General features: G+C 35.5%; 1 long non-coding RNA gene and 1 pseudogene across 6 annotated transcripts in view; both read left to right on the forward strand.

Annotated features, from left to right (window-relative positions):
* Positions 1-27,841, forward strand: part of LOC118523045 (uncharacterized) — a 158,302-nt gene that overhangs the window by 120,467 nt on the left and 9,994 nt on the right. The window contains exons 5-9 of one of the 6 annotated variants that reach the window (XR_013445712.1): positions 6,503-6,629; positions 10,739-10,806; positions 15,378-15,636; positions 16,328-16,460; positions 24,269-24,342. This is a non-coding gene — a long non-coding RNA (uncharacterized LOC118523045). The remainder of the gene's footprint in view (positions 1-6,502; positions 6,630-10,738; positions 10,807-15,377; positions 15,637-16,327; positions 16,461-24,268; positions 24,343-27,841) is intronic. The other 5 variants (XR_013445713.1, XR_004910905.2, XR_013445714.1 and 2 more) reach the window with 5 other exon arrangements.
* LOC118523129 (U2 spliceosomal RNA) lies at positions 20,580-20,683 on the forward strand (annotated as a pseudogene).

The following is a 27,841-nucleotide window of genomic DNA, read 5'->3' on the forward strand; positions in this document are numbered from 1 at the left end:
CTAACAAGAATGAACTTGCTCCATTGCCCTCACTCACTCACTCCTTGACCTCTAGCAATGAGCGACTATCTAGAGGGAAAGGGGGGCATGCATAGGAATGGAATCATAACTGGCCCTAGAGGCAACCCAATTTCTTGTTAAAATTAGAGTCACTACCCCACTAAGAATCCCTTCTGGTTTCCACCCCGTTGTAGAGAAGAGTATGTTTTTTTTCAAGGAGTAACTGACAGAGGGTGGGGGTGGGTGGGTATGTACTCAGAGTTCGCTTAACTGGAATTCATGCTTGTTTTATACTAGATAAATGTATCTTCACTCACTTTTTTTGTCTACAGGCATCTGTATCTAGAGACTTAAAAAAGTCTATTTATCCAAATTCTAGTTTGACTAATAGTTCCACTCAGTTATAAATGCTGCTTGCCTTGTGTGAATCAGGTGGTTGTTTTGGCATATAGGAATCTTTAAGAGCACTGGTGTTGGAGTGAATAGATCTGGGTTCAGATTGCTGGTTGTCTTCACTTGGAGCCATTGCATTGTCTTATTGAACCTCAGGAATTTCCTCCTTACACAGTGACTCTAAAGATTACATAAATATCCATAAAATATCATCTGACAAAATAACTAGCACTGTATCTGAAACATAAGAGCTACCCCAGAGTAGTGGTTGCACTGAAATTAGAATGTGTAGAGTCCAGGATAAATTCAGAGCTGAGTAGTCCTTTAAGAACGGTTGTTTCATCCTGAGAGGGGCAGGGTAGGGCCGCAGAGCCCCTTTACCGTGGTGGGGGAAGAGAGGCCAGGCCCAGTTGGGACTGCTGCTAATGTGAAACTTCTCCCTCTTTTCTTCCTAGCTTGCAAAAGTTGAAAAACTGAGTGCTTAAAAACAAAAAGAATGAAAGTTGGCACCAGAATCCAGTGTTGTTGTGTTTTTCTTTTTAACATGGAAACTGGCATATAATAATCTAAAGAAACATTTGCTGAATAAATACACAAATAAATAAAAGTGAATTTTAAATATGCAAACCACTAAAATTTGAAAATAAGTAATTCCAAGTTCAGTCCATCACCGTCCTTTTTTTTTCTTTTGAGAATAAAAAGTTCAAGGGACTTTAAGAGCGTGAAGGACACTTTAAAATGGTCCTTCTTTATGTTTACATATGTTGAAGGAAAACCTACTTGGCATATATATCTTTACCGAGTGTGTGTACCTTAAAGCACAAAAATAAACCCATATTAATGCATGTTTCTTATACAACTTTTTTCATCACAAATTCTAGCCATAGTCACATATGTATTCATGGAATAGTCCATCATATCTTCATAGTATGAGCATTTATTTAGAATGTTTTCTTAAATAACATAGTCAGATGTTTACTAAATATATCCTTTAACCATCTCCTGAAGATATATTTTCAGACATCACCATATACATTTGGGTTTAATCAAGATGGCTACGTATGTAGGCCAACAAAAATGAGTGCCTCAGCTGTAGGCATTGTGTTGACCTGTTAACCTGAATTTCATTTCTGACTACTTTTGTATTTAAACTTAAATTCCATAACCTATATATGCATGGGGGATTAATTCTCATTTGAGAATTATCATCCTACTTTAAAATAACTGAAACAGCAAAAATAGGTGTTCATTCCAACCATCAACCTTTCAAGATTTGGAGCTTGTCTTCTTGAGAGCTCTTCCACAGAGCAGAGGAAAGAGGCAACTTCGAGTCTGAGACCAACCAGAGGAGTTTGCAGAGGTGCCGCTTCATAATGAGTGGTGGCGTCTGTGGAGTTCCTTTATTCTCTGGAATTCATCAAAATTATACCACATCTATATACATTGAAGTGACATTACAAATATAAAAACTTTCTAAATGATATTTTCCTAGCGGATATAATTCATAGAAATCTCAGTGATTCAAAATAAAACTGGGTAATGCTAATATCTTTTTTCTGGTGTAAAACTTATATTTGGGAAAATTATAAAAATACAGAGTCACGTTAAACTAAAAATAAATATATGACGCAGATAATTTTTCATAGCTGCCAACCGATAGTATCAGCTCACTTACAAGTGGTAATACTAATGTAAGAAAGTATAAATTGAATGTTCAACTTTGCAAACACATCTATAAACATTAGAAAGGGAATTATCTTTCTTTCTAGGAAACGCATACATAAAAGTTAATGCAAGAAAATATTTCTATTTCATTATTTATTTTCCTCATTGCACTTTGATTTTAAGGCCAAAAAGAACCTATCTATATGCTAAATTTTGCACATTTTTTATCTTGGGGCAGTTGATAATTTTAAATTATTATTTGAATATCTGTTTTATATTGGTTATTTTGTGGTAGCTTAATAACCTTTATAATATGATCTTTCACATAATAAATATTTTAACTGAAATATGAAATCAAGATGATGTGTTTACTTTTGTTTCTATAGTACAGTATGATCTGATAAAATAGACATAAAATCATTATCCTACTAAATAAATAAATAATAAACTTTATGCACAGTGTTTTTTGGGTAATAAGCATTTCTCACAGTAGCATGTTCATTTTAAAGATATTTTCTTATTATATTTTAAAACATATGTGACCTTCTCCTGTTAGGAACTTACTGAAAAATCTTTGCTAACATTCAGTTTTTTCAAGTAAAAGACAGATATATCCTACGGAGGCTTTTTCCCTCCTCTGTATATTGTAAAGGACTTATAAGGACAAATTTAATCAGGCAGTTCAGTATTTATAGTATATAAACACTTAAAATAACCACAGAGAAACAAGAGGATAGTTGTGTCTCACTTTTATTTACTTTGAAAAATAGTATATCACACAACAGTTTTTACTGATGATTAGGACTCACAGACGTGCTAGTTAAATGAAGTACATGTGTTTAATAACAAATTTGTACTTATTTATGTTCATAATTATACAGTTAATATTTTTCTTTACATTGCTTATTTTTTGCAGATATTACATTTTCTGTAGAATGAATTGCAATGGGCTATAGTGCTATAATATTAATAACGCCAAAAAATATATTAGCTGTCCTTCCTACAGCACATGCATGCCAATTTCTGATATTACTGTTCTGTGCTGCATACACATGGTTATATGTTTCTCACCAATCAAGATCTCCTCTCTTTTCTACCTCTCTCTCTCTCTCTCTCTGCCCTTGTCTCTCTTGCTTTTCTTCCTCTATTTCCTCCAGTCTTTCCCTCTCCCAACCCAGTTCCCTTCCTTCCCTCCCTCAGTTCTTCACTGCAGAGTATAGTGAACATATTAAGAACATTAGTTGTGCTTGGGCTTCTAACCTTGCTCAACTCCAGCATTAGCAAAGGGATTCAGTTTCTTGAATTCATTAATAGTGTTTTGCCACAAAAGGCTTTGTAGTTCTCTCCTGAATATTGAGCCTAGCTTAATAACATTCCATTTATGTTAAAGACACATTTAATCTGTAAATGTGACCTTTAGAAGAATTCTCTTGTTTTTCATTAAAGAAACACTGCATTACAAATATTAATTATTCCTTGATGCCGTATTTTAATTAACTAATCATGTGCTATTTGCAGCAATAAAGAGTGTAGTAATGTATGTGCAGTAATGCTGTGTAATGCAAGATCGATATCAGAGAATCCACTGCTGCAGAAAAGACATGTTTTGAGTATCTTCTCTGGATGAGTTTGCTTATATGAAACATTTTGTCTAGAATGATGCTTTGTTTTGCCTTTTTTTTTTTTTTGTATTTTTAAATGCCAATGCAGGTCTGATTAAAATGCTGAACATATCGTTAGCCCCATCACTAATAAGTGAACGTTCACTGATGCATATTAGCAAGGTCTAGCAATGTGGTAAAATTGTCACTTAAGTGCTTGGAATCTGAACACAGAAAATGACAGGCAATGCCGAAGGTCCGGCTCCAGTGCATGTCTCCACTGTAGCTAGAGTCACTGGAATGGTGAAACCAGTTTAGGTTCAAGGTCGCTGCTGACATTCAGCTGTCATGGCTTCATTGTCTGCAGGCCTTCTCTCCATTGACACATTCAAGAGTACTTTATAGCAACCACAAAGAGCCAGTCAATTGATACCATTACACTTCATGCACACACAAACCACAAGCCTGTTCAGGACTGTTGATACAGTCTAACATTTATTCATTAAGGGATCTATTGAAAATGCAACTTGCCCAGCCCCACTCTTAACAACATAGACTTACTTGTTTAGTCCAAACATTTAGCTACGTCTTTTTCAAGTTTTGCACAGCATTCTCTAATTGAGGTAACATTATCTGCATTTTAATGCTACACCATTTATGTCCAATGAAAGATTACCTGAACAACCCTGCCATTACCACACTAGTTTAAATACGGGCAGTCGTATAGAAAAAATATACACAAAAGATGTAAGCAGGGGGAAAGGGAGATATTTATTTGTTCTGGGAGTGCCACGGAAATCCAATTGCTCAGAAATGAAATAAGAGTCTGGAGTGAAAGGAGGGAAAACCTAAGCTTGGGTCAGGGAAGAGGCAGTGATTAGCTCCATTGTTAGGAGCTCTTTGAGCTTCGTTGGTTGTAAAGAAAAACCCACTAATGAATCTATTGAAGCTTGCCAGAACTTTGTGTGGAAGACAACTTAAGTTATAGTGCTTATCTAAAAAATGGTAGTAAAGCATGTGGATATATAAAACAGCACATATGTCTCTTCATTAACAGCTTGCCCATAAAAACGAAAAAATTGTTTAAAGGTTGTATGTTGCACAAATACCCTATTTAACACATATATGTTTAATTCAGTATTTGCAGGTCTTAAAAAAAATCACCTCAGTGATGAGGAGATATGAAAAAGTATATTCTATTTAATAGTTAAATGACAAAGAAATAGGCAGTAATATAATGTAGTTAATCTCTTCTTGGTTTTCTACCAATATTTGTAAAGAAAGATGGGCTTAAAAGTCAAGTTAGAATGCTATTTCATATTTTGCATATTTTAAATATGCAAAGGATTACACTCATTACGGAGTGTAATCAACTGACATTAAAAATAATAGACTTTGGAAAAAAGGATCAATATGTCCATGTTCTGCATTTAATAAAAAATGTCTATCATACTTCCATCATATATGGCATCTCTAACATAGAATTGAGTTCATTTTTGCAATTTGATATAATATGAAATTATATATGCCTATTTAATTCTACAAAATACATTGCAGTGTCTCAAATAAGGCTAGCATTAAAATAAGGATTCAGTTAAGCGCAGTTTACGGGAAAAAATAATTTTGGCCAATCACTTGGTCAAGATCATTGCTAGTACCTGGAGAACTTACACTGTATAATAAGTAGAAATAGAACATATGCTTCTGAAAGTTTTGCCTTAAGTTTTTCCAAATATTTTAAGTGTCACGTTGGTGAAACAAAATTCAAACAATGGATGAGAAAAGGTCCTCATCCTCCCTACATCCCACCCCTCACTCTCAAACTCATCCCTGGTTCCATGACTTTTTCACAAGAATGAAGTTTGTTACTTGGGAAGCATGATTCTCTGCCTCTGAGAATTTGTTTTATAAGTAAGTGAATGTTAGGTCAATGAATTCACTCATTTTTTTTCATGAGCACTAAAGCATTATTCCTCCAAAGCATACTATTTTTGGGCAACAGGAGTAATCACGAAGCAGAATTCTTTCTTAAAATGCCATGGGTCTTTTTTACTTTGGGCACCTCAGATTTCTATCTAAGGCCCTGGGAGACTTTTTTTTGGAGATTATCTTGTAGTTATCAGAAAGTTGTCTCTTTAAACCCATGTTCTTATAAGGGACGATACCATTGCCATGGTACTGAGCAACCTTTCTTCAGGTCTTTATTAATTATTCAGTGATCAAACTAGGATGAGCAAAGGCTAAATACAACCAAATAAAAATGTGTGATATGTAGGTGCAGTTTTTCTCAAACCCAAACCATTAGAAATCCATTATGTTAATATTTGTTACAAAGAATGTCTCTATTTCTGTAAGATTTTATGTCAGGAATTTTGACTTACTATTGATCAGTAGAGGAATTTCAGGATGAGAATTGCAAGAGCTATGTCAAAAAATTGAAAAGATAAAGGGAAGGAATACTACATTACAGATGTACACTTAACCTGTTGTGTAGTCTGCACAACAACCCTGTGTGTTTGGGGATTATTATTATTATTATTATTATTATTATTATTATTATTATTTTATGAATACGAAGAAGATTTTTTAAAATTTAGCTGAGGCTACAAAGCAAATAAGTAGTAAAGCTGTGATTTAAACTCAAGATCATATTCTCCTGAAGCTTAAACTGCATGAGTACTTATTTCAGCCAAAGGACTTTGGTAAAATCTGGCTGGTTTGCTGATGCCATTTAAGATGAATACTATCTTCTCTCTTTCTGCCTCACTTTTTTTTTTTCAGATTCACTCCCTATAATGAGCTTTTCATCTTGTCTTTCTTCTTCTGTCTTTCCTTTGCTCCAGAGAACATTGAGGATTGATCATCTTCCTTATCAGACACCTTCCATATCAGCTTAACAGAAGCAACTTCACTCACAAGTGATGATGGTCAACCTATTCACAACTCTTTCTACTGGATCTTTTTCCTCAAGTAAAGTATATCAGTAGAAATCTGTCAGTCCAGAATTCTGGGTCTCTGTAAATATTATATAAAATCATTATGACATGTTACAGTCGTTCAAGCTTCCCTCCAAAACTCTCTCATTGATTTTTATTAATTTAGCAGATTTTTTTCTGGGAAATTTCTTCTGAGATAGGGAAACAAACTTTTATAGTAAGTTACCCTATATTTTCAGAATCCAGATGAAGACATGTAGGTTAAGTTTTATAACTTGTACCACAATAGACTTCTGCATATTTTGTTCCTGTGTGTGTGTGTGTGTGTGTGTGTGTGTGTGTGTGTGTGTAAACTTTCAGGCACATCTTACCTGTCTAATATCTAACCATCCTCTATTCTTACTACTCTTGTATGGAAGAATTTTTAATATGCTTACAACATATTTCTTCAAGAAAAATAAGACTGCTTACATGCAAAGTCCTCACAAAAATATCTTGGTCATTTGCTTGACTATTCCCTCATTTAAATGGCAAAGAAATTAGTCCATTTGAAAATTATAGAGGAGATAGTGCTTTTTCACAGACACATTTACTTTCTCTCATAATGCAGTTTTTTGTTTGTCCAGGTCTGTTTCCACAAACTATCCGAAATAGGACCTTACCAAAAAATGACACCAAATACTATTCAAATAATAGCAGAAAGAGAGCAATGACCAGGATGATTGACTTTCATTCTCAAACTTTGCTAAAACCACATATATATTTTTACTTTTAAGGATATCCTTTGGTCAAGAGCTTTTTGAAATTATATTAAATTGTATATTAAAAAACAGAATTATTTTTGGGAACCTCTCTCCCTGTGTAATTTTTATTTTTACTCCTCTCTGCTAATACACAGAGCAAATATTATGTAGCATGGTTACTATCAGTATTTCCGCCCTTTTTGGTGAAAAAAAATTTAAGTCTCACAAATAGCTTACAGAAAAATAATAAGCTCTTTTAAGAAAGTGAAATATGCTTTTAAGATATGCTTTCAGTTAATTTCTAATCTCGAAGGAGGCTTATTTGGTGGTTGTTCCCTATAATTAGTGAGATCAGTAATCAAGACAACTGTGATTTATTTTACTAGGAGAGCTCAGAGACTGAAGACATCTGGCCTAGACCCGTCTGCTGGTAAAATTCAAAATACACCTAAATCTGCTTTGTTACATGATTCTCTTCAGAGGGATAGGAGGAGAGGTGATGTTCTCTGCATAAGGACAATTCTGCAGTGTCAGAATCAAATAATATTTGTTTTCTGACAGCAGAATATTGTATCATATTTCTAAGGACAGTAAGCCCTTGGGTGGACATCAATGAATACTAAACACTAATTGATCTGATACATCCATATGCACATACACAAATACACATGGTGGGCTGTAATGGTTGAAAAATTACATTTTGCTTCCATTAAAAGATCTGTCACTTTTAGGTCAGAGAGGGATTTTGGAGGGGGTAACCACCCACAATAGAAAACTATCCTGACAATGGTGGTGTTTTAGGGTTGTTTGTTGTTTGGCTTGTTGATGATGCTTAGCCAAGGAGACACTTCCTTTCAGATCCTGTCTCCCAAACCCCAGGGCTCTCTTCTGGGCAGTTCAGCCTAATGGAATTACGCCTGACATGTTTCAACTCTATTTCTTTATAAAATAAACATAAAACAATGGTTTCGATTTCTAATAAAACTCGGGAAACATGTGGGACTCCAACTTTCCCTGTTCTTTACACATCTGTAAATAAAGCGCATAAAAGAGGAGCCCAACAGGATAAATCAACATAAATTTGAAATCCACTGCAGCATATTAAATGGCGCAGTCTCAGTCAAAGACAGGCTGACCCCACGGCTTCGTGCAGTTTGAAGCTAATTGTTTGCGTCAGGATGGGAACGTCTGGAAGTCCATGGCTGTATCCCACCAGTAAGGCTCCAGTAACTGAGCCGGCCCACAGAGAATGGACCCACTTTGTAGCGACACAGCGGGCTCAGACACCACCTATTCTGCTCTCCAAACTGTCATGCATAACAACTTTATTGTGCTAAATTGAACTTGAAAGCAACCAAAGGCTATGAGAAGGAGAGGCTATGAGAAAAGCGTGCTGTCAGCGCTGGCAAAGGCTGACCTGGAAAGTAGGCTCAGAGACAGGGGAATAAAAGACCAGGCCCCATGAACACAGCATATTGTTTCATTTTAAAGTATGATTCCCATACCAGAGAAAGTAGCAAATGTGATGTAAATTTATTTAAATAGATTCGACCGCTTAAAAGTTTGCCAGCCGCTCTTATCCAACTTTCCCAGCTCTCTGATTCGTTACTTACAGTGGGAATATAATGACATATAGTCATCATTGTAACAGCTTCTTTGCAGGGGCACAATGATGATTAATAGCCAGCAGCAAATTTTCACATGGACTCTGAAGCACTATGGCATTAAGCAGCCAAACAGTCCCAAATCCCCCTTTTCTGTTCCACTGAAAAGTCCCCTCCTTGTACCTTGCAGATAGGAACAAAGCCTATCTTAATTCCAATCAGCTTTTCCTCATTCAAAGGGACCTTCTCTTTTTCATAATTGATTCATGTGCATTTTTTAGTGTTTCACTGAGCTGAAGCCACTTTTCTCCTTTCCTCTGTTCTGCCCCCACACCCGCACCCCTCTTTTTTTTGAGGGGGCGAGGAGTGGGAAACATTTCAACAACAACAACAACAATAAAAAAACGGTGTGTTTTTTCTTCCCCAAATATTGGCTAAATACATTTCTCAGTTAGTATTCATTTGTGTTGTACATTTAAAGGGTTTAAGACAAGACTTAACTCTTGGATTTCTTCCTCCTCGGAAATGATTTTGGTTATAAAAAGTATGAGCTCACTGAAATAACTCTGGTGGGAGCCCTCTAAGGATGCCCTGTTTGGCTGGGGGGAGTCTCGGGGGCTCTCATTCCCACAAGAGACTCACAGTTGGAACAAGGACAGAATCCCTTGCTCTGGACGGATTCTTTTTCCCCCTCTACGTTGGGAGCCATTAAAAAACGAGCAAGTGACCAAAGTGGAAGGGAGCAAATGAAACCCTCCTAACCCTCTCTATCCTTAAGTATCATTTTACCCCAAGTAATCTCACATTATAATTATTTGCAGAAGTTGCTGTGCTACTTGTAGACATGCTCTCTCCCTGTGATAACGACAAAAATGACATCAGCCAGTGCTGTCTTGGATGGGGATTTCTACATGTAAACTCCGTTTTGTGTCTATGCTAGTATAATGACCACCAAGGGCAGAGTGTTAGTAGTTATGCTTCGTGTATTTGCTTACATTGCCTACAATTTTGCCCTCATCTTGATGTGGAAGTAGGGTGACCATATGCCCCTGTTTGCTCAGGACACACCTCATTTATGTCTTTTGTTCTTATGTAACTATTAGCAGTGCTCTCCTTCACTCTCAATTTGATTTGAGCAGTTTGCAAAGCCCATACCTTTTGGCTACTAAAACTGTCCTGAATGACATACAAACCATAAAGCTGGGTTGTCTCTTACCCAGGTGCTGTGGACCGATTTACCCTATTGCAGTTTAGGGGAAAGAATCTCACTTGGAAACCCTGCTGCCCATGTAGCAGCACTGACTTTTGTCTCGCCCACTTTTAAGAGGTCAGCTGACCCTATCCAGCTTCTTTGATACGTAGCAGAAAGGAGGTCATTTGCTGAAATGAAAGACACATTGCAAACCAGATTTTAAGTGTGACACTCTCCTTCAGCTGGGTCACGGTTCTCAGTGTGAACCAGAGCAACACAGTTCACTGGTCAGATAAAAATACTATGCCATGTTTTTGATAATGACCTTTCTCTTGCTTTGGTGTCTTCAAATGGTTAAATGAAGAATATGTCAAATTGATAGGAGGTATTCTGTTCATCATGTTCACTCTAGTGCTTATGTCTTCTCATAAGAAAAGTAACATGTGAAAGTGGCATTATATATCTATACTGTATTTTTCATCCAAAAATCTCATACAGGAAAGTGTCTTCTAGTCTTTTGGTTGTAGAACCAAAGTGTCTCGGATAGTGTTACAAATCCATATGGTAATCTTCCTAAAGGCTGGATTTTGCATTTGGATTTCAGAGTTAACAGAGAGATGTGTAAAATCATCTGCGGGCAGAGAAGTCCCTACTGACTAGGCCACCAAGGAGGTTTGTATGTGTTGTTTATTCCTGAAAGTATATGGAATAAATGGACTCCTGATATGCTGGTTTCAGAATAACTTTAGTAAGAACCTGAAATTTCTCATTTTCCATCAAACCACAGCCCTTAGTCAAATACCAGAAGGATATGCACTAAGAATTATGACCTTAAGTTTTTTTGTGTGGTTTTTTGTTTTTTGTTTCTTGTTTTTTGTTTTTACAGGAGCACAGTCCTTTAGTAAAACCATTATTCTTAGCCAAATTTTGGTCTATCTGGTCTTTATAAGTGCATTTTACTCCCCTTTTAGATATTCTTTCAGAAATGAAATGAGTGGAGTACATGAATGATGTTTTGTGATGTACTCTTATGTCTTCATTTTCTCATACTGTTACCATTCTAAAAAAGTATAATTAAGATTTTGATAAGAACCATTAGTTTTGTTAGATTATGGTGTTGAGTCTGGCTATGAAATTCCCACATTCATAAAGGACTTTGTTTTTTGCTGGCTAAGACAAAATTTTTAAATGCAATTGCCTGTGGGACTCTCAGATAAGTTCCTTCTTCATCTCTGAGGTTGATAAATTGCTAGGGACACACAGAAGGACACACTGTGCTCATCTTTTGTACTGGCACCATTTGAGGAACTAAAGGTCAGGGTGCCTCTTTAGGACTTTGATTTGAGATTACAATGCTGCCCCTTGCGTTGCTCACCTTGTTTTAGAATATCATAAAGCACTTTTCTTACAGTAGAAAAATCTCTTTATATAAATAAACTGAGGCCCACTGTTTTTACACAGACAGAGCTGACTTTTTTCCTACCCAGGCCTAATTCTTCCTGGATGCCTAAAATATATACTTTATGTGCATACACTATCTTGACTCTAATCCCAAGCCAGCTAAACAAATATGTCATATCCAGAGTGATTATTATTACCTGGTGTGTACATTTAAGAATATAAGATCTCTCTCTTTTTTTAAGATTTATTTATTCATTTGAGAGAGAGTGAGTGTGCATGCACACAGGGGACAGAGGGAGAGGGAGAGAGAAACCCAAGCAGACTCAGCACTGAGTGTGGAGCCCAACTCAGGGCTCCGTCCTATGACCCTGAGATCATGACCTGAGTCAAAACCAAGTCAGACGCTTAACCGACTGCACCACCCATGCGCCCAAGAAATATAAGATCTCTTAATTGATTTTTATCCTGTTCTTTGATGTAATCAAACTTTTCAGTCTCTACTCTACTTTTCCAAATTTCTCTTTCCTTCTTTTATTTGCTAATAAAATTCTGGCTTCTTTTCCCATTATCATGGAAAAAGAGGTTCAGAGAGAGTGAGCATATCCCCATGAGATGAGTCATAGTTGGTCTAAATTTTTCATCATAATTCTGTTCTCCTTTGCCAGGGTTTGAGTTAGAGATGGGCATGTGACTCACCACACTAAGGCACATCATAATCAAATTGCTGAAAACCAGTAGTAAGAAAAAATTCTTAAAAGAGCCAGAGAAAAAAGATGTTTTATATAGAGGAAAAAAGGAAAGGATGAGAATAGATTTCTCTTTGGAAGCAATGCAAGAGAAAACAGTGAAGCAACATCTTTTCAGTTTGAAAGACCAAAAAGAACTAAGGAAGGCAGGGAGGAAGGAAGGAAGGAAGGAAGGTCTGTCAGCCTAAAATTCTATACCCAGCAAAAATAACTTTAAAAGATAAAGTTTTTCAGAGATACAAAATGACCCACAGACCCGTACTACAAGATATGGTAAAGAAATTCCTTAAGGAAGAAAGAAAACAAGACTACATGGAAATGAAAAGCACTGGAAATGGCTATTTCATGAAAATTTTATTTTATTTAATTTATTTTAAAGATAATTTAAACCTGGCAACTGACTGGTAGGTGCTATATAAAGAACTCTCAAAACTCAACAGTAAAAAAAAAAAAATTCAATTATAAAATGTGGAAGAGCTATAAATAGACATTCTGTTGAAGAAGATCTAGAGATGGCAAGCAGGCACATGAAAAGATATTAACATCATTAAGGGAAAGGCAAATTAAAACCACAATGAGCACATCTATCAGAATGGCTAAAATTAAAAAAATAGTAATAACATCAAATGCTGGCAAGGATACAGAAAAACTAGATTATCCATACACTGCTGGTGGGAATGTAAAATGGTATAGTAGCCGTTTTTAAAAAGCTGAACTTGCACTTACCATATGAGCCAGCTATCACACACCTGGGCATTTATCCCGGAGTAATGAAAATGTACATCCATACCAAAACCTGTATACACATGTTCATAGCAGCTTTGTTAACCCCAAATTGGAAACAACCCAAATATCTATAACATCTGAATGGATAAGTAAATTGTGCAATATTCATACAAGGGAATAACTATTGTTATGCACAACATTGTTGTGAACTACTGATATGTATAGCAACATGAATGAATCTCAAAGTAATTATGCTGAGGGAAATAAGCCAGACAAAGAGCACATCTTGTAGGATTCAATGTATATAAAATCCAGAAAATGCAAACTAATCAACAGAGACAGAAAGCAGATTATTAGTAGGTGCCTGGGACTGGAGGGGAAGAGATGGGAGGGGGGGATTGTCAAGTGATATGAGAAAGCTTGTAGTAGTGATGAATAAGTTCATTACCTTGGTGGTGGTGATGGTTTTATGGATTTATACATTTGTCAAAACATCAAAAATTCACTTCAGTTTATTGCATGTCAGTCATTCTTTTAAAAAAAGTGTAACAATAGAGGGAGAGTCTAGTCCATTCCCCCTTTGAGACTACCTTAACTAAGAGAATATGGTAGACTTGAAGTTGTGTGGTCTCTAAAATTAGGTAAGGAAAGTCCATGCAGCTTCTCCCAGTTTATTTCAGGATGCTCAACCTAAGATACTTACTGAGCCATCATGTGGGAAATAGGGCTACCCTGAGTCGCCTCTGCTAGAGAGACCTCATGGTGAGACCACATGGAGAGGAAGGACCTGAGACTAGGAACAGATAAAGAGCTCCTCAGCCAGCATCCCTTTATCAAGCTATCTGAGCTGTGGCCATCATGTGCTTGCAGCTGCAAGAGAGAGAGATCCCAAACCAGAACCATCCAGCTGAATGCTGAGAGATAATAAAGGAGTGCTCTTACTTTTTCTTATTGTTTTTAAGTAAGCTCTGAACCCAACATGGGGCTGAACTCATGACCCTGAGATCAAGAGTCACATACTCTACCAACTGAGCCAGCCAGGCCCCCCAGGAGTGTTGTTGCTTTACAACATTAAGTTTTGGGACAATTTGTTACACAGCAATAAATGACTAGAATGCCACCTATTCTGTATTTTCCATGTTAACAGTACAACTTTCATTCTTTTCAGGAAAAACTGTTTTGTGTTAACAAATGAATAAATGTAATTTGTGTTTTATACATTTTTACAACTTTCCATTTATAGAAATTTGCATATCAGAAAGAATTGTCATCATATATATCCTAGCTTTTGGTTTAGAAAAAATAGAGAAACCTTATCTATGAATTAAGAGAACCACTGGTTTCAGTTAAAACTGCTCATATTTAGCTAACATCAATCAATCAGTCAGTCAACAAACTACTGAATGTTGGATTTTGATGAGAATACAAAAGGTATCTAGCTTGCCATGACCGCCAAGAATATATCACGTGGGTAGTAAAATAAAGCCTTTTTGTGGTAGGATGTGGTAGAATGTCTTCATGGAAGAGGAAGAATTTGAGCTATAAATGCTAAGTTATAAATACCAAAGTTTGAATGGTTTTTTAGTTACTTCATTTTGTCTCAAAGAAAACTTTATTGTGCATGATTATCCTATTAATATTAAGCATCAGGAAATACACCCTGAGAATCATTATTTGCTAGTCAAACCATTTCCCTTCCACAATTTATCTACTTCCTTCAACTCAATGTATATTTTTCAAACACTTTAATTTGAAATAATCTTAGCAATGGGACAATTGTAATACAGCTAATGGATAAACAGGGGTGCTTCTTAATGCAATCATGTTGAGAGGTGATAGATTTGATATAAATAGTAGCTAATAGCATTAACCTGTGTTAGATCTAGAGAACAGTTTCCAATGTTTTTGCATTCAAAATCTATTTAGTGGAAATATATAGTGGAAATTTCTTTGGTTTGGGTCTAGTAAGCCGAGTGGTCCAGGTCGGTGCTGGAGCCTGCCTGTATTAACTTGCATGGGCCAATTGTTATCACCTCTTTCCAATTCCAGCCAGAGTGGGAGTACTTATACCACAGAAATGGCAAAAGCTACAAGTCAGACCTCCCTCTACCCTGCCTCGTCCCATCCCAGAACAGATTGCTAAAAATTTATCAGCACAACCCTGCTTAAACTTTCAAGTCTTTGGATACAAATCAATTTTAGTAGGTTTCTCTGAGTTGGAACTGGTTTGAAAGGTGATGAACTATATTTGTAGGTGAGGCCAATGCCAAATGAGAGATGATAAGAATGAGTTCCTGGGAAGGAAGAGAAGCAGGTAATCAGTTTTTAAGAAAGTATTTATCACAGTGATATATATTTTTTCTTTTCCAGCTTCTGCCCATCCCTGTGGGACAAAAATGTGACTTCCTGACTTCTCCAAGAGTGGAAAGAGGGAAATAATGGCCAACGAGGTAGTGGGAGTTCTCAGCACTACTAGTTCCAGGAGCATAACAGAGGCAAGCCTAAAGCTTCTGTATGGGAAGGATTGTATGGATGAAAGAGAGGTCTGACCATCAAGACCCCAAAGGCCTGTCTTAGGAAGTTGTAACACCAGGAAACGTACCAGATAGTTTGGTGTGAAGATAGAATAGTAAGTGTTAAGTACTGAGGCTGAGTTGAAGGATACAGGATAACATGCACTGTAACTAGGTGCTAGTCCATTTTTTTATATTTCATTTTGTTTAATATCCCTTTAAAGTATGATGTACGCATTAATAAACATTAAGGTTTTCATATCACTATTTTAGGGGGAAAAGGCAATTTTTGATAGAGAAAACTGGAAAAATACTTACTCTAAATCCTCAAATAACCCCTGTGGTAGACCATAATAGGAGAAGCAGTATCCCCCAGCTTGTGAGGTGTTCTCATACTGCCTATTAAGAAATCAGTGGCCTCAGAAGTAAATCCAGCCCTACACAGGGTGACATATGATGGAGAGACAGAATTTAAGTTGGCATGCTTGTAAAATTTGATTTGCAATTTGAGAAACAAAACAAAACAAAACACTTTGTGGGAGAATTAAACTGAAAGACAATGAAGGATTTGGGAGAATTGTTGCTGTGTGAGACATTTTCTAGGAAGGTGATGGTGATCTGGAATTTTAGAAGCAGGTTTGAACCATGATCAGAGATAAGCATATGTCATAATCACCATACTTGCATGTATGTGGGTAATAAAATGTAAAATACAATGATTTAAAATGTTTAAATGTAAAATACAATGATTCCCATTGTATTGCTCTCCAATCTCCTTTTAATTGATTCCCCATTTATCTGTTTCAGGGTCCTACTTGGATAAACATATCTGTTGCATTATTAAAATCCATTCATCTCTGCATTCTAAATAGGAACCATATCAGAAGATTACAAACATTGACCCTGAAAGTATAAACAGTGTGGTAACATGTGTACAAGAGTGAGTATATGGTTTGCAAACCTTCACAAATAGTTTTCCAGTTGACAGGCCTAGTAGACAGCATTAGTCCTCCATATCTCCTGCCTATTTTCACGTGTTGCTTCTCTGGGCTATTGCCTCCTGATACGTGTTACTTCCCTACACCTCTGCACTATTTCCTCTTCTCATTGGCATTTATAACTCCCAGGTTTGTATCGTTTATGGATTTCATTCATGTACCATTTACCTTTTTTTCCAAATAATTAAGCCCAGAATTACATTAGAGCTTGCTCAAGCTGCTTGCCACTTGGATAAATTATACATCATGGCTTCTCCAGTCAATCACCATCTAGCGTTTTCAACATTCTGCAAGTCACTTAGCTTTATTAGTTGTATTCTCTGGTAGCCCTCAGGAGAATGAGGCTTACCCAGGGAATCACGATAAGAAAAATATGCAGCAGTTGATTTTTGTTTTCTTTTAACATTTCAACTTGAATGTTTCTCCAGTGTCTTTTTTGTGAAAAAGAATATTACTATCCTCTTATCCTATACTGGTCAACACTATTATTTTGGAAATCAGTAAGATGGAAAATACTTTGGGCTTAATATATATAAAGAAATATGGAAATCATTTTCTTATATATTGCATAACATTACATATATGAACAGTTTAAATTTTAAAATTCAGGCAGTTAGAGAGTAGTTCTATTGATTATGTGTAAGTTGTTTTTTTCCTTTATTTGGGACTTGTTTAACTTGTAGCAAATATGGAGTATTTGTTCACTACTATATCCCCATTACCTAGAGCATTGTCTGACATAGTAGACACTCTGTAGATATTTGTTGAATGAATATTAATAAAATTGACTTAAAATTTAATAAATATATCCTCTTTTGATGATAAATATTGGAATATAAATTTTATGAACATAGAAGCCCTGTCCATATTTTCTGTTGATGTCTACTACTTAGCAAAGTGCCTTGACAATATAGTGTGTGTTCAGTAAATGAGTCTCAATATTTCCAGTAGATACCACACAAATAATGTGTCTAGCTTAGTGTGAGCTCCCTAGCAATTTACATAGTCAGTTATTTGAATCACCGTATTGTTTCTCCAAATATTCTAGTATATTCAATATTTAAGGAAAGGCGAGTCACACATGTCCTATGGCTTCAATAATTGGCGCACCTTCAACCGTAGAGTACCCGTGTTTGAAACCATAATTTCATAAATGTAAAAATTCTTAATTATTCTTTTTTAGTCATTGTGTTCTTATTGTAAAGCAATACATAGTGAAGAAAATGTTATTTTCTTATTATAGAAAATTTGCAAATCAGTGATAAATAAAAAGAAAATCACTCAGAATTTTTCCACCCAAAAATAGCCATTGAAATTTTGGTATCTAACCTTCCAATTGTATGTGTGATGTACATATTTACAGATATTATTACTATATTACATGTAATTTTGGCACTTGCTTATTCCCCATTAATTTAACATGAACATTTTCTGATGTTTTAAATGTGGAATTATTTTAATGACCAGAATCATCTTTTTCGAGTCATTGCGTGGTTGATTTCTTCTTATTCTTCATGTCTCCCATTTTTCAACCCCCGCTAAGTGAGGCTTCCTTGATTACCACCCCAAGTGGCCACAACTCCTCACCCCAGCTTTTTTCTATCATGTGAAGCCTGAAATGTGTCTTTATTCATTATTGTACTCCCAGTGCCTAACTGGTGCCTGACACTCAGTTAAATATTTTTGAAAATAAATAAATAAATGAGTGAAGAAAAGGATAAAGAAAATTCTGTTGGTAAGTCTACCATAGTGACTTAATGCCCCTATTTTTATACATTAGGTTATTTATATTTCTTTTATATAAATATCACTTTGATGTATTTCTCTGGATAAATTTTTTTGCACATCCATGATTTTTTTCTTAGTTTATATTCCTAGAAGTAAAATTGCTGGGCTAAGGATAAGTAAATGTTAAGATTTTAAGTAAGTATTACCAGAAACTTTGTGACAACTTACATGCTCATCAAGGGTATTTCAAATTGCCACTTTACTCAAGTCAGAAATAGATTTTTGTCATTTTAAAACAGTATTATTAGTTGAGAAATTTTATGCCATTTTAAATAAAATTTCTTTGATTGTTAGATATATCTAATATTATATAAGCATACAATTACTTTCATATGCTTACTGGTCATTGTCATTTCTTCTTTTCTTTTGGTTAATTGTTAATGTGCTTACCAATTTAATATTTTGAATTTATGAGTTCAATATATACTGAGAATTTATTTAATTTCTTGATATTCATTTTGTAAATATATTCCACAGATCATGGTTTCTCTATGACTTTTATTTATTGTATTAAAATTTCCATATGATGTAAACTTTTAAACATACACAAAAAAGTAGAGATAACACATATATATACATTCATGTGTGTATCACCCAGCTTCAACTGGGTACCCAGCAGGTACAACTGGATATAAGGATCAAAAAGATCTCATTAAGATCCTATTTCTTTTTCCTTTGCTTTTATCCTCTTTTAGCTGTATTCATAGGCAGTTATCAACTCGCCTAATCTTGTTTTACCTTCCTATGCTCAATTCCTCTATTTTACCTCTTCCCACCTCCTGATTATGTTGAAGAACACCCCATACATTGTATCATTTAATCTGCAAATATTTCAAAGTGTATCTCTAAAAGACAGAGACTGTCCCTCCTTTTTTTATACTTTTTACTGACATATAGTTAACATATTTTTATTTTTAAAAAGTTTTTTTAAAAATTTATTTATTTTTGAGAGAGTGTGTGAGGGTGTGAAGGGGGGGGTAAGAGGAAGAGAGTCTTAAGCCGACTCTGGGCTGAGCGAGGAGCCCAATGGAGGGCTCGATCTCACAACCCTGAAACCAGAGCCCTGAGACCATGACATTAGCTGAAACCAAGAGTCAGAGGCTTGGGGCGCCTGGGTGGCTCAGTCATTAGGCATCTACCTTCGGCTCAGGTCATGATCCCAGGGTCCTGGAATCGAGCCACACGTCTGGCTCCCTGCTCAGGTGGGAAGCCTGCTTCTCCCTCTCCCACTACCCCCCTGCTTGTGTTCCTGCTCTAACTATCTCTCTCTGTCAAATAAATAAATAAAATCTTAAAAATAATAATAATAAAAATAAAATAATAAACTGGGGACTCATTTAAAAAAAAAAAAGAGTCAGAGGCTTAACCGACTGCCCCACCGAAGTGCCCCTATATAGTTGACATATTTTTAAAAGACTTTCCCTTTTCCACATAGTCTCAAAACTAAAATAATAGTTTATGATATAAAACAAAAATTTCAATTTATTTTATTTTTTTAAAGATTTTATTTATTTATTTGACAGACAGAGACACAGCGAGAGAGGGAACACAAGCAGGGGGAGTGGGAGAGGGAGAAGCAGGCTCCCCGCGGGGCAGGGAGCCCGATGTGGGGCTCCATCCCAGGACCCTGGGATCATGACCTGAGCCGAAGGCAGACGCTTAACGACTGAGCCACCCAGGCGCCCCAAAAATTTCAATTTTTATATAACTTTGTTCTTTTTCTTTAAGGTTTCTGCTTTTGTTATTCTTAGAAAAACTTCCCTTACTTTATGATTTACAAAAATTTTTGTAGTTTCCTCTAGGATTTTAATACAAGTCTTTTGCAGATGAATTAATTAAAAAAGAATTGAATCTCATAACTCATGCATATCACTCAATATTATAGTGTAGAATATATTCTGGAAATATTTTAAAATTTATTTTTATAAAATTAAACCATATTATTTTATAAATAGATAATTTATTGTAATTGTCATTCCATGTCAATACATACTGACTGATATTATTTTCTAAAGGTGCATAGTATTTAATTGTAAAACCATATCATAATTTCTTTTCCCAATGCCTTAATGCTGGATATTTAGATGGAGTAAAATTTTTTCACAATGTAAATTATTAGTTAAATTAATTAAACAAATATTGAATCCCTCTGGTATGCCAGACACTGTATATGGCACTGAAGATACAAAGGTGAGAAAACATACACACACACACACACACACACACACACAGTGCAGATTCCTTTGTGGCATAAGGTTTATTAAAGTAGTCACATCGCTTCTCGGCCTTTTGGCTAAGATCAAGTGTAGTATCTGTTCTTTTCAGTTTAATATTAAAGTAGTCACAAACACTTTTGTTCAAATATTTTGTACCATTTTTAATTGTTTTCTTTGGATAAATTCCTAAAAATGAAAAATCCTTTTAAAAAAGTAATTTTTATAAATACTGTTAAATTTTCCTACAGAATTATTTTGACATTTTACATTTTCACCTGCACTATATTAGTGTTAGTGTCAGGTATCATTGCTCTCTTCAATCTTTGGTAATCTCATGGGTGAAAAATGATTTGTCACTGTAGTTTTACTAATACTAAATATGAAAGTATTTCATTTATTACTAATGACATTAACTTCTTGTTCATATGCTTACTGAACCTTTGTATGTCTTTTTTTGTGAATTACCTGTTCATGTTCTTTGCACATTTTTTCTTACTGAGGTGTCTGCCTTCTTATTTTTTATAATTTTGTTTTTTCAGTTTAAATATTTATTGCTTCACAATAATGGTTACTTATAGAGGTCATATATGTAAAACCACTAAAATCTTTTGGCTAACTAAAATGAAGTCTATCTGCAATAATCATACCAATGCAATTTAGAGACTTTCTAAATTGTTGAACAGTGTCTACATAAATATCTTTATACTGGAAGATTCAATTGAAGGCACCAATCTATGCATAGATGAAATGCTTCTTTAGAGGTAAATGTAAAACAATTATAGTTTTGTGTTGAAAGAAGAAATAGTGGTTGTAGAATTGTTAATGGGTTATAGAGTGTTCTGGTTTAAAAATGGTAGTATTGGCAGTATTGATAAAAAGTCATTGCTATCTGCCAGCTGTCATATTATACAAAATGATGTTGAGAACTCAGAATAATTCTTAATGTGTGTATAACAAAAGTCACCAATGCAATTAGCACCCTTGTGAGCAATCTTAAGAGAAAAGCTCAAGGATTGAATTATTGTGGGTATAAAATACATTTTCACCTGTGACACAAATTGGTATAGAAACATAGGCTTCCTTAGACTCTCTCTAGTTGGTGAGTAAGGAACTGATTTCAGTTTCTGGGACCATTAATCTTTTACCTTTTATGGGTAGTAAATTATCTTTAAATTAAAACAAACAAACAGTATACCTGTCAGACTGTATCTCAGAATAAACACAGGATGCCAACAACTTGTAATTAGGACCTCTAACCTGATCTACTTAAATGGCTTTGACAAGTAGAGGAACGAATACCAATTTTCATTTTCAAAGAGGGAAATAACTTTTAATCAAAAATTTGAAAAAAATGACATACTTTCAAATTTTTTCTACAAATGGTATATCACACTGAATTTAACCACATTTTTATACATAAGCTGAGTAGTTATCTCTTGTGTTTATGTCACATTTTTGTTGCATTTGTTTTTATTTTTGTTTTAATATCTCATACCCAAGTTAAGAGTAGTAGTTTGGAGGTGGACGTGCTAACATTTTCAGCACATGTAGGGTCAGTAACACCACATTTTAAACCCTATTAATTGTCATCTTGAATGAGTGATGTCTTGAGAATGTTCTGCCTGTCCCCTACCCAGCATGATCTGGTGGCAAGGGCCTTTAACCTATGGGAAGCCACCAACCACACAATTGCTAGCGTGAAGGAGTGGCAGAAATCATTTCAGCTATTGTGGAAAACCTAGTAGATTTATTATTGTTGTTGTTCTGATCCTTTGCACTGGATAGAGGGAGGCCATTTAAATTTTTCCTGTGCTGTCATTAAAAAATATTAAGGCAATAAACAAAGACTATGGAAGGGAGTCAGGATATTTTAGGTAACATGTGATGGGATGGAAAACCTGCCTTGAGCCTGAGTCACATGACACAAAATTCCAGAAGTACTCTGGCTGCAAGTACAACTGGATATAAGGATCAGAAAGATCTCATTAAGATCCTATTTCTCTTTCCTTGGTTTTTTCCTCTTTTGGCTGTATTATAGGCAGTCTGTACCCTATTTTCTTTGAAAACTCTTAGCCTTTGCTCTGACAGGACTGGCTTAATTCTGATGTCCATTACTGAATCAACATTGTGGTTAGGGAAATACTTTTTTTTTTTTTAAGATCTTATTTATTTATTTTGGGGGGGAGAGAGCACACGTGGGAGGGACAGTGGGGGAGGGGAAGAGAGAGAGAAAATCTCGAGCAGACTCTGCGCTGAGCCCACAGCCTGACCCAGGGCTCCATCTTACCACCCTGAGATCATGACCTGAGCCAAAACCAACATTTGGACACTTAACCAGCTGTGCTACCAGATGCCCCATGGTTAGGGAAATCCTTGACTGCACCTGGGCTACGGGCTTCAGTCATAGAATCAGAGTGGCAAAGCCCCTTCTAGACCACATGTAACCAGAGGAGAGGAGGGGAGAATATCCCAATAAGTGGATGTAGAAGGAAAGGGGAATTGATGTTGTGGAGACAAACCACAACAGTCTGGAGTATAGATTTTTCTGTTCTTGGGTTCTCATTCTTTTGTATTATGGGTGTTCCCCAGACAAATAACCATAGCCATCAGAATAAATTTAGACAAGCTTTCTTGTCACACACCTGCAGAGAAGAAGTCAGAGATACAATGGCAACACTGAGAGATGATTCTAAGAGATGTAAACATCTAGAAAGGATTTCATGTATATTGATGATGTTGTCTAACTCACCTTAATACCCACCAACAAAATTTGTAACATTTTTCACGCCCAGTAACTTTGGTAAGATATTTCACTTTTCTGAGAGAGTACCGAAACTGTCTTGATTAGACATGAATATTGTTATTTTGCACAACCACCTTCAATCAGTTAGCTAGGAAAACTGCATATTTTGTTCGTGTATTTAGGGAGGACAAAATGTATAAATGAGAGTGCGTTTTTCATTTCCTAGAGAATACCCAATTGTAGGTGTAGGATTACTTTTTAAATCATTATATAATTTATAAAAGAAATACCAAAGAGATTGACTATATCCTCTTTAAACTTTAATAAGACACCCTCAAGATATATCAGTTTCTTACAAAACAGGGAATGGCATTCTAAAAAATAGATGACCTCTGGCCAAGAAGTACTGCAGTCACACGCGTTATCTGCAAGGTAGTCTGGAATGGCCAAATATCTTAGTACTTATATTTCAGTACTTTTTGCAACCCCCTAGTTGCTGCTACTGATTAAGATTTTTCATTTTCATGTAGTTTTCCAGGATAAGAGTTGCAAGATTTTAGATGCCCAAAACAGAATGTTTACTTTGCGCAAGAGAAGTCAACTGGGCTTACAGTAGTGCAGTAGAAAATTTAGGTCCTTTCTGCTATGATTATTTCTATTCTTAGTGAGAATTGAGGAGGAAAAAAAGACAAGTAGTTAAAGGAGGACTGTTCTTTGGAAACTAATCCTTTAAAAAAAAAAAGGAGTTGGGATTTTAGCATTGTTTCCTAAGCCACAAAGAGCTCTGGGTGGGTAAAGTAGGTATGTATGCATTCCTGGAGAATTGAGAGAGGAAATGCAAAGAATTTCAAATGGAAACAGAGTTAGAGTCCTTCTCTATTAGTATTTGAATATAAAGTGATTATTCCAGATCACTAAAAATAATTGTTTTGACTACTCATTGCACCAAAGCTGTAACAAAAGTTAAAAATCACACTTCAAACTGATTTTTGCTATCCTGCAGAAATGTGTTACACCCTTCGAAGAGAAACTCAAGAGAATCCTTGTGGAGACCAGAAAGGTTTTGTAATGCTTCAGGTATGTCATAAAAACATACAAGTGTTACCTTAGTAGTTATTTTTATTTATTTTTAGCAAAATCATGGTAGATGTAGTGAACAAACAGTGCTCAATCCATCTTTTATTCTTTTCTAGGATAATGTTATATACTTTTTGGATTGTCAATAACTTTTATAATAGACTCATATCAATTAATTACTAATTCTGAGGACTCCATCATGGAATTGGTTATTGTAGTTTTCCTCAAATTGTTGCACTGATCAGTGGAAAATCAAGCACAGATATAAAAGTATATTTTAAAATATTTTATTAATTTGCTTTATTTTCTTCTCTTCTCCTCCTCCTCCTTCTTCTTTTTGGTCGTGACTCAAGTAATATTTTATGGCATCTTTTTATTTTAAGGACATGGCATAATTTGGGGCCTTAGGTGAAGAAGGAAAAAAAGAACTTGGGGAAAAAGATCATGGTGTAGTGGGAAGAATACAGGTTAGGAGCCAGACAGGCAGGTGTGGAACTCAGCTCTGCCATTTAGTAACTTTGGGTAACTTAACTCTGTTGATCGTTGGTTTGCTCATCCTGGAGAGCACACTGGTTATGTCTAACTAAAAGGGTAGTGAGGGAATTAAACATGCTAGGCTATGTGAAGTGCCTAGTGTAATCACTGGTCGGTCAATGCCATTGACTGCCAGGAGAGCCTCAATAAATGCTAATTATATTATTTTTTATCATAATACTTATTTTTATTAAATATTTACTCAGAAACTGAACAAAACTTTGTTTAATCATGCCAAAAGACACTCAATCTAAAATGTGTATAAAATATATAATGTATTCTAAATGTATGATGGTTCATATGCTATATAGACATTTATTTCTCACTCATGTAAGCAAAAAATAGGTTTTCCTGTTGATAGGCTAGGTTACTTAGGGGTCCGGGTGCCTTTCATCTCTTGGGCTCCTCCATCCTCAAGATATGACTTCTGAGGATGTCATGTTCATTTATATAAATCCAGGATAGTGAAAAAAACATGGAAGAAGGGACTTGAAAGATTACCCTGGGCCTTAGCTGGAAGGGCAGTCCACCAAACACATTTCACCAGCTAGAACTCCATCAACATGGTTATATCTAACTGCAGGGTGAGATCAGGAATGGAGTCCAAGTGCATGCTCAAAAAGAAAGTGAGATGTATTTGAGGAACAGTCAACCATCTCTGCCACATCAAGATGTTAACAATAAAAAGTTAACATGAACAAAATATAACAAATTATATTATAAATAATTGAACACCTTGAAATACTATTATATATGTAATTTTATAGTATAATTTTGTATTATACAATTGGGCTAGCAGAAGAGATGAATGTATCTTTAAAATAATTAAATATTAATGGAGTATTTGAGGAGGTTTGTAGAAGGGGAGTGCAGATAAGATGGGTAGATTAGATGGGAAGATGCCGCTGCAATCTGGAGAGTAGCTGGGATTATTCAAGTGTTGTGATATCCATCCAGAAGTGACCCCTAGAGCTGTGTGCCTAGATAAGTGAAAATTCACTTGCAGTGTTAGAAATTTTCTTGTCCATAGGACTGCTTTTGGTATTTGCTTCAAGCCCCAGAGGGTAAGCATAAAGGTGAGACAGGGCCTAAAAACATAAATTTCTGGAGAGGAGTTTAAAAAAATTCAGAGTTGGGTTCTTTGGGAGAAACCAGTGCAATAGCTCTTATTGATTTGTGGGTTGAGGGAAGGAACTCAGTTCGGTCTGGACTTCTTCATATTCCCAACACTGATTAGAACCTACTAAGAAAATTTATTCAACATGAAAATTTTTAAATGACCAAATTTCCTATTCAGGTTACTTTTTGTAATGGAAAGAACAAAGAAATGAGGAGAGACTAAAATAGTGTTTTACAGACTGGAGAGGCAAAGGCCTAACAGGTTATATGGTTGAAGCTCATGCAGTGATTTAGAGTGAATATAGACTGCACACTGAATCCAAACATGTGAGAAACAGGTGGAAACTCTTAAAGCTTGAACCAGATAAGTTTAAGACTGATAAAGGTAAGACCTGTACACCTTCTTTCCTGATTGTAGTTTGACCAGCTTATTTTGAGAAGGTGCCCAAGTTTTTGGACATAGTGGTATGTGCCCATTTTCTACTTGTATATGAATGTCTCTGTTTTATGCTCAGAGAACAAACAGAATTGTGATTTGTATTTTCCAATTAGCATAGATGATTTAATATACTTGGACAATTAGATTGATTTCTTCGGGAATTTAGGGGCACACCAGCCTGTTGACGTACTCTTCCACACTATGCTGTCATTTGGAGAGGCGCTGCACCCTACATAAAATATACTTCCAATAGCTGCTGACTTCCAGAGCTAATCCTTTTTAAGTTCCTACTCTGTCCTTCTGATTATGTCAAGAAGAAGGTCTCAGTTTGGTGTTCATCTGTCTTTAATACCTAACACTTGCTAACTTCCCCTTTAACAGAGAATAGGAGTTCAGTAAACAACTGAATCTATGATGAACCTGGGGTGGGTTTGACAAGCTTTAAAGGGAGAACAGGAGTCAGTTGAACTCATGTTAGAGAATTTGGAATCCACAAATCCAAGATGTTTCTGTGTTAGTTTACTCAAAAGGTAGTGGTTACATGGAAATTTTATATCATGAAAACCTAAAATATAGGCTTCCAGAAAGGTTAATCTAAATTCACACATGTCAGAAAAATATCAAGAAGTCTCCGGGTGTATCCCTAACCTTTTGAGTTTCACATGATAGAAGACCACTATCACATGACATGCCCCTGTATGCTCCTAGAAGAGACAGAATATTGGATGGACCATGGTTCAGACCCACTAGACTAATTCTTGTGCTTTTAAGTAAAATCCTCTGTTTCTTTGAAAAGACCTCTTTTAAATTGCAGATGAAGCTGGTCTGGGGAAAGGTGTCCCTAAAGAGAAAGTAGCGTAAGTGCCCATGTTAGTACTATCTTACTGTGTGCACAGGATAAATCTAATGCAGATTGAACTAATCTAAAGTTCAACATCTGTTTCATTCAAAGTGGAACATTTGAAATTCAATGCAAAGGAGGACTTTCAAGCCTGGCTTTTATTCTGAACAACTAATTGCAGTAGTCAGTTTTCAGTTTTTGAGTCCATAAAGCCCCTTAGCTAGTCTCAATAAAAGTCCCATAAAGTAGCATTAAAATTTGATGAATGTTTTATAGGTTTCATTCTGTTTAAAAAAAAAGAACCATTGTATATAATTTTATAAATTTTTGAATTTAGTAATATTGAATATCAGTAATATTAAATACTATGGTTAAGAGCCTATATTCTGGAGCTGGACAGACTTGGGATACAATTTCACATTTGCTACTTCGTGACACTGGGCAAGTTATTTAACCTTTCTAAGTTCCAAATTCTTTTTTCTTCCTATAAAATAGGGATATAAATAATATTTATCACACAGGCAGCATTAATGAACTAATGCTTATCAGACACATTAAACAAAATA

Source organism: Halichoerus grypus, chromosome 2 (genome assembly GCF_964656455.1).
Source record: "Halichoerus grypus chromosome 2, mHalGry1.hap1.1, whole genome shotgun sequence".
Lineage (NCBI taxonomy): Eukaryota > Metazoa > Chordata > Mammalia > Carnivora > Phocidae > Halichoerus > Halichoerus grypus.